General features: G+C 25.7%; 1 long non-coding RNA gene across 1 annotated transcript; it reads left to right on the top strand.

The window, feature by feature from the left end:
• The first annotated feature begins 27 nt into the window (after positions 1 to 27).
• Positions 28 to 1,588, top strand: LOC147656252 (uncharacterized). Its single transcript, XR_015294720.1, has 2 exons — positions 28 to 108; positions 888 to 1,588. It is a non-coding gene; the product is annotated as an uncharacterized LOC147656252 (long non-coding RNA).
• Positions 1,589 to 7,369: the final 5,781 nt, after the last annotated feature.

Below are 7,369 nucleotides of genomic sequence, written 5' to 3'. Positions count from 1 at the left end.
TAGGTTCTCCTCTCTAACCACTATGTCAGTTATGTTGTCAAGCGGTATACACGTAGCGGCTTGAGTTTGAACCATGCTGTTACACCACGAACACGTAATCACGTATACGTACGTATAGGATATTTTAAATATTGTCAGATAAAATTTTTATTATTTTTTATTTGTTTACTTTTATTATTTGAATGATAATGTATTTATTATTAAGTAAATTATATTTAATATTCGTTATTTTATTTAGCACCGATTATTTTTTGATTTTACTACTAAAATACAATCGTTTCTCAAAAAATCTTCTTTTTTTAGATTTAGCTGTGTTCCTATATTCTTTTATAAATTTAGACGTATATTTACTTTAAATAATATTTTATTCTTTATTATTTTTAAAATTATCAACACTTGATAAGTAAATTATTTAAAAATAATTTAATATTAAAATAAGATTTAAAAAATTTGCAAATATTTTTATATCGAATAAACATATTTTTTTTTTATTTAAATCGTTCTATTTTTATTTAAAAAAACAAACATCAAATTAATGATTATATCTGCAAGATTTCACAGACAATTTTCATAATAAATTCATTTCCTGTTTCTTACACTATAGCTCGGGCTTTTTAACAAGGATAGCCAAACAAAGATTTCTAGAGTCTTGAAATTCAAACTACGCTACCATAATGTGACAATTTCAAGTAGGCGACTTGACTTTTAATTTTTTTTGGAAATAAAACCAAGATCAAACTGTCCATACCGTATTTGTCGTTTATCTAAAAAAAGAATTGTAAAGACAGAAAGAGAAAAGAAAGAAAGAAAAAATAATACAACGAAAGAAACTAACGAGGGAAAATCTTTTCGATCTTTTTTTTTTCTTTTCCTTTTTTTTTTTTCAGTTTCACAGGTCAAAAAAATCTTAGAGATTTCGTGGAAGTTTCCTTATGCTAGAAACACTTGTTCGAATTTAGGCCACAGCCACTGTCAACGTTGAATTATGCCTTTTGGCCACAACATGAATTGGGCAGGTATCCTGCTTGCATCTCGCGCGGGGAAACTTAAAATTATGAGAAAAATCCCGCACAAACCTGAACGCTTACGACTTTCTTCACGGGGGACACGTGTCCCCGAGATGGAATCTCGGACCATGCAAAGATTTTTCCTTCGATTATCGAGTTTCTTATACATAGGATAGTTTCTTGTATAGGATCCCTAGTGCGCAATAAATTTAGATATATAAATTGTTCACTTGTTCGAAAAATTAACTTTTTTTTATAAAAGGAAATTGTATCACAAAAAAATGTTGAGAACACTATCTCTAAATTTTATTGGAATATTATTAGTTAAATAAATAAGAAATAAATTTCCAATATTTGTCTTCTTATGATATTCTCATAGATTGGTTACGTAAATTATTTAATACGTGCATAAATAACAAATGTATATAAAATATATATAAAAAATATTATTTCTTTGTATTATAATATATACTTGTTGTTAATCGAGAAATTTTTTTATTTTTATAAAAATGAAATTACATTTTACAAAAACGAAAAAGATGATGTATCATTATTATTATAAACGATTTTTTTCCTTTTTATTACTTTTTTACTTTATTCATGTTAATAATTTTTTTTTTTTTTTTTGACTGATTCATATTTCCTCTTAGATTATGTAAATAATAAAGGTGTTGTAAAATGATATTCATCTTTCTTTCGCTCCCAGGCGATGGAATTAATAAACCATCCACCCGTGAGGATTTATTCATCCGTTTATATTTTTTTACCGTATTACGAACAAGTAATCTCATTTACATTTACAATCTTATTATTTCTAGATATTGCAAATTTTCTGCGAAATTATAAGTTCAGTGTAATTTTTTAATCTTTTAATTATTAATATAATAATATAAAAAATTTATTATTTATATTTTATTTTTATCATAGTATTTAATTATTATTATTATTTATCAATTTATCGAACAATAATTTTAACACATCTATCATGTATTTATTTAATATCATTTTTTACGTATTATTATTTAATTCTTTTAATTATTATTAATGATTATCATTATTCATAATTACTAATTAATTTTATTGATTATTAATTAATAAAATATATATGCGTATCAATTTAATTTTTTTAGAAATTTGAACATTATCCATTTATATAATAAAAGATTAGATAACATCTTATTTATAAATAAATATAAAACTAGGCGAATAAGATATTATGCAGTCATATCATTATTCTTAATCTTGACATCCATAATTGCATTTTTTTTTTAAACATATATATATATATATATCAGATATTGATTGAAAGTTTAAAATTATTATTTATACAATGATATATCAAATCTATTAATTTTATTATTCGAGATTGATGTATCTATATTAATAGTAATTTTAATCACTTTTGCAGGAAATAATTTTCTAAACTATTAGAATTCTAATTTAATTTTTCTTGAATCCTATAGAGCAAATTCTAATGATTTTAAATTTTTGTAGTTTACATCATCTTTTAATATATGATGATTTTTCCTTTTGTTTATGAAGAAGCATAAAAATGATATTTAAAATCAGAGATTATAAACGAGATATTTTTTAATACTAACATATAATTTTATGTTATATTGCATCATATTGCTTTGAATAATATTAATAGATATAAAGAGACATAATTGTTAATCTCTCAAACGTCATAAAATTATAATTATTTACATATAAAATATTTAGATTACATATTCAAAGTCAATGTTGAAAAATTTCATATGTATCATTTACAATTTTATTTACAAATATTTATTTAAATAAAAAAGAAATATTATTTAAGACATTTATGATAAATTTTATAATATATATATTAATTAAATAAATAATCATTATATTAACGTTATTATCAAGAAAAAGTGAAAAAAATAGAGAGAGTCATTTTGGAAAAAGAATCGAGAGATTAACAAATTGATAAGAAAATGCTTCAAGAGGAGAAAGTAAGCTCTCTCTTTTTGCTGGACCATTTTTTATGAATTCACACATTTCTCTAGTAAATTTGCAAGAATCTAATCAATCGATATTGGCCATCATATTAATAAATATTTTATATTTTAATTTTAATAAAATGTAATAAAAAAATAATTTTTTCAAAGATACTTTTTGATATATATGATAGTTCAATTATTAAACTTAACAAATAATAATACTTTAGAATAAAAAATTTTTAAATTTTAATATCCTAAGTTCAGAACAATAAGAAATAAAAAATGAGAAGTAAAACATGATCATTTTTAATTTTTATTTTGTTTCCATCAAAAGAAAAATAAATATCTGATTTACATTGAATTCAAATATAAATAATTTAGAAATTAAACGAAAGAGTATTTTCAAAGAATATTTATGAAAATATATCAATTTTTCAATTTCAGTTTTTTTGTTTTAACTTCTTTCAAATATTTCTAAACTACATATCCTGGTTACTAGTTTAGACAAGATTCATTTAAAGCTGATTCCATGTTCTGTCCGATCAGCGAGAGAGAGAGAGAGAGATACAGAGCAGAAACAGAGAAAGAATATACCGCAGAACCATGTAATAGCAAGCAAAGCTAGGTCTTAAGCAACTATACACGGCTTGCGAAACCGTTCGTCGTTGACTGGCGTCGTTACTTGGTCGTGATCGTGCTCGTAATCAAGAGTCAAAGTCAAGGTCGAGATCGAGGCGAGAGAGAACACACTTATGCAACTCTCTTGTTGCCTACCGTACACCGCGATCGTTCGCGGTAGCTAAAAGAAAATGGTGGGGAGATCATTGCACAGCAGCACGGTGACCGACCACGCCAGTAAACAGGTATGAAAGAACTGTTACGTATTCCCAGGAAAACTCAATACTCGAAACGCAATGAGAAATGAGATTGCATCGGGGTAATCAGAGCTAGGGAAAATTAAAGATTAAAAAACTGAAATATTTTCATAAGCAAATACCATTTTGAAACATTATTCGTTTAATTTCTAAATCACAATTATTGTACTCGAATTTAACGTATAATAAAATATTTATTTTCTATTTAATTAAAATGGAGAAAGCGTCAAAAATGATTTATTTTTCGATTTTTATTTTTTAAATACTGAAAATTTATAGATTGAATACATTGTATTGCAATTACATTACAATACAAAATTAAAAATTATTTATTTGTATTATTTAAAGTATTATTTTTTTATAATTATTATATATTATATAATATATTATATATTCGATATAATTATTTTTTATTACAAAAAATTTGTTAATTTAAATTTTCTATTATATTATTTTTATATATTACATTCACTGTTTTTCATGAATCAATTAAAATTAATAATTTTTAATTCAGATTGTGTTCGCGTTGGAAAATCATCCAATTTTTAACGAAAAATAGTAAATAATAAATGCATTTTAAAAACATTATAAATTTTTAGTTATTATTTTACATTTAGTATTTATCACTGTTTAATATTTTTAATTGTAAACGATGAGGCAGAAGACTAATGAAATCAATAGGTATATTTAAGATATATCAATATATATATATATAAAAAAAAATGAAAATTGATAAGTATATTATATTAATATAGTATAATGTATATGTATATTAATATATTCTAATATAAAATATATAAAATATTTCACTTGTAACGATCTTAACCTTACTTTTCAGTAAAATATGCTAATTCATTAAATCAAACAGTGACAAATACTATTTTCGATAAATCTATAAATATTAAAAATTTTATAAAAATTTCATCATTTTATCACAATGATCTAACGCATAATGTATCACAAATATACAAATATAAACTATGAAAAAACATACCTTTATGAAAGTTTTCCTTCTTCGCGCGAAAATCGTTTATCCATGAGCGCACTGATGAGAGGAATGTTAACTCGACGACGTTCACTGCGAAACTGAAAATATTTGGCAGGTAAAAGTTCGCGTACTTGTTACATCGATGATGAAGAACAACCAGTAGAAATGTACATAGCATATCGGTATATACCTGAAGCTCGGACCAAGACCCACGGGATTTTCTGGAAGGTTATAAACGTCATCGACCCAATTGTTACTGACAGGGGGCGTTTCCACAGTTTCCCTAGTTTCGAAGCTCATTGCAACGAGTGGATCTACTCGCATGAACAATAGTTCGAGTGACCAACCGAACCGGCTTTTGTCCAATGTTAGACCACGTCAGCTTAATACGATGCCTATCCATGAGCAGGAAGAGGATTAAACGTGCCAATAAATTTTACAGGGATTAGAAAACTTAAAGTCGTTTCAACCATTTACCAAATGGTAAGTATTCGTCGACATATTAAACATTATTGTAATTAAGGTAAAACCTTGCGGTGCATTCCCTCATTACAGTCTTCCTTTAGTTCCTAATTCTTCGAAATATTTTCTTTTCTATAAAATTGGAAATTTTATTTAATTATATACTAAAATTTTATTTATTATATAAATTGTATTTAATTTAATTAGTATTGATTAAATTGACAAATATGTCATTTATATTTTACATAAAATGAATAAAAAATTTTATCGCTTATGATTTTTTTATGATTCTGATACGTGGTAATAGAAATGATTTCTGAAGAAAAACTGGAAATGTAAAAAAAATTAGAATTTCATTTATAATAATTATAAATTCACTGCTACTTATTCTTACTTATGATATGATTTTTTTTGTCATTACAAAGGAAATATATAACTATATATTTAAATGTGAAAGTTTTTCTAAACAATAGCAAACGATAAAAATATGCTTATTAAATTATTGTATTCTGTAAAAGATTGGATGAAAGATAAATTACTTTCAATGATGAATTTAAAAATAAATTATTTTAATATTTTAATATTAATGGCTTCTTTTATTAATAGAAATTAAAAAATCAATTTGATGACATCATTAATGAAAATGATTATACTTTTATTATATTTTATTATGATATTTATTTATTATATTTATACTTTTATTATTTTTATTATTTTGTGATTTTGTATTTCATGAATAGAGATGACATACGTACATCAGTTAAATGAGGTTAGGTAATTTTTTTGAATTAAAATTCTTAAATTCAAAACCATTACATCATTTGTCTCTATTCATCCAATAATATTAAAAAATACTATACAATAAACATTAGAAAAATGGTGATTAAAACGAAGTTCAACCGAAATATAAATATGTTCGCAGTTTGTTTCGAATTGTGCACGTTTTAATGTAAACACTACTATTTGAAATTTTACACTTCATTATTAACAGGAAATGGTGAATTACCACACAGTTGTTATTGTTTTAACATGATAAAAGTATGTCCTAACCATGATATATACTATGATGTTATCTTTATTTAACCCAGTAATATCGCGATATCGCACAACTCGGCAGTAGTATAAAATTAAAGTGATCCGACGCGAGTATCGAAAACGACGATAAAGTCTCAACTACAACGCAATGCAATTCATCGAGGAGTTGCGTGCAAGGTATACACATGTGAGAGGTTAAAGGGCATTTTGGACGATGCACTGAGAATTCCTTGGAGAAGCGTGAGAAACAATGGCGGAGGTCTTCGATCGAATCACGGCGACAATTATTATATTATTATTATTTTATTATATTATTATTATATTATTATATTATTATTATAAGTTATATATTTTGTAATGAAAGAAAAACATCGTGAAGTTGTATATTTCACTAAATTATCAATTTCGATATATCGATCTCTTCGAAATATCGATGACAAAGGACATTGATATTTTCTATCGATATATCGAAATTATTGAAATCGATGCATCGTTGGGATAGTGTCGCACAAGGAAAGATATTCTCATATTTGTTAGTGTTATTGCATTTGCAATTTATTTATCGAGAATGAGAAATAATAAGTGTAAAATAAAAGGACACGTGTTCGATTCTTTGATCCTTAAACTTTAAAAAAAATATTAAAAAAGTGTGCGTGTACTATTAAAGCAATATGCGACTAATATCGAGATACTATAGTTCAGGTAATTAGAGAAAGGGGGCGACAAGTAGAGAAAAAAATTCACGTTCCGATGATTACGTAACACGAATCACGGTACATGTTTGCGACGGCTCGTCAGAATGAAAGGGACGCATGTGACGAGCAACGACCGGAACTCTCTCGAGGACAGTGGCACTGAACTTGAGAGAGAAAGAAGAGAACGTAACGCAAGTAAAGGAAACAGACATCGAAACGTGTCGCTGTGAAAACTCGTATAATCATGAATTGCCTTCCGTGACTAATGACTGGGATTGGATTTTAGCAGCGGGCCGCTGATACCTAAGAACATGAGCGTGCCGATGATAATGATCATGATCTG

This window comes from Apis florea, unplaced genomic scaffold (assembly GCF_048593485.1).
Source record: "Apis florea isolate Af1SG1 unplaced genomic scaffold, ASM4859348v1 contig_37_pilon, whole genome shotgun sequence".
In the NCBI taxonomy this organism is placed as follows: Eukaryota; Metazoa; Arthropoda; class Insecta; order Hymenoptera; family Apidae; genus Apis; species Apis florea.
Note: the sequence above shows the minus strand (reverse complement) of the source record. Positions and strands in the feature narration are given on the sequence as shown.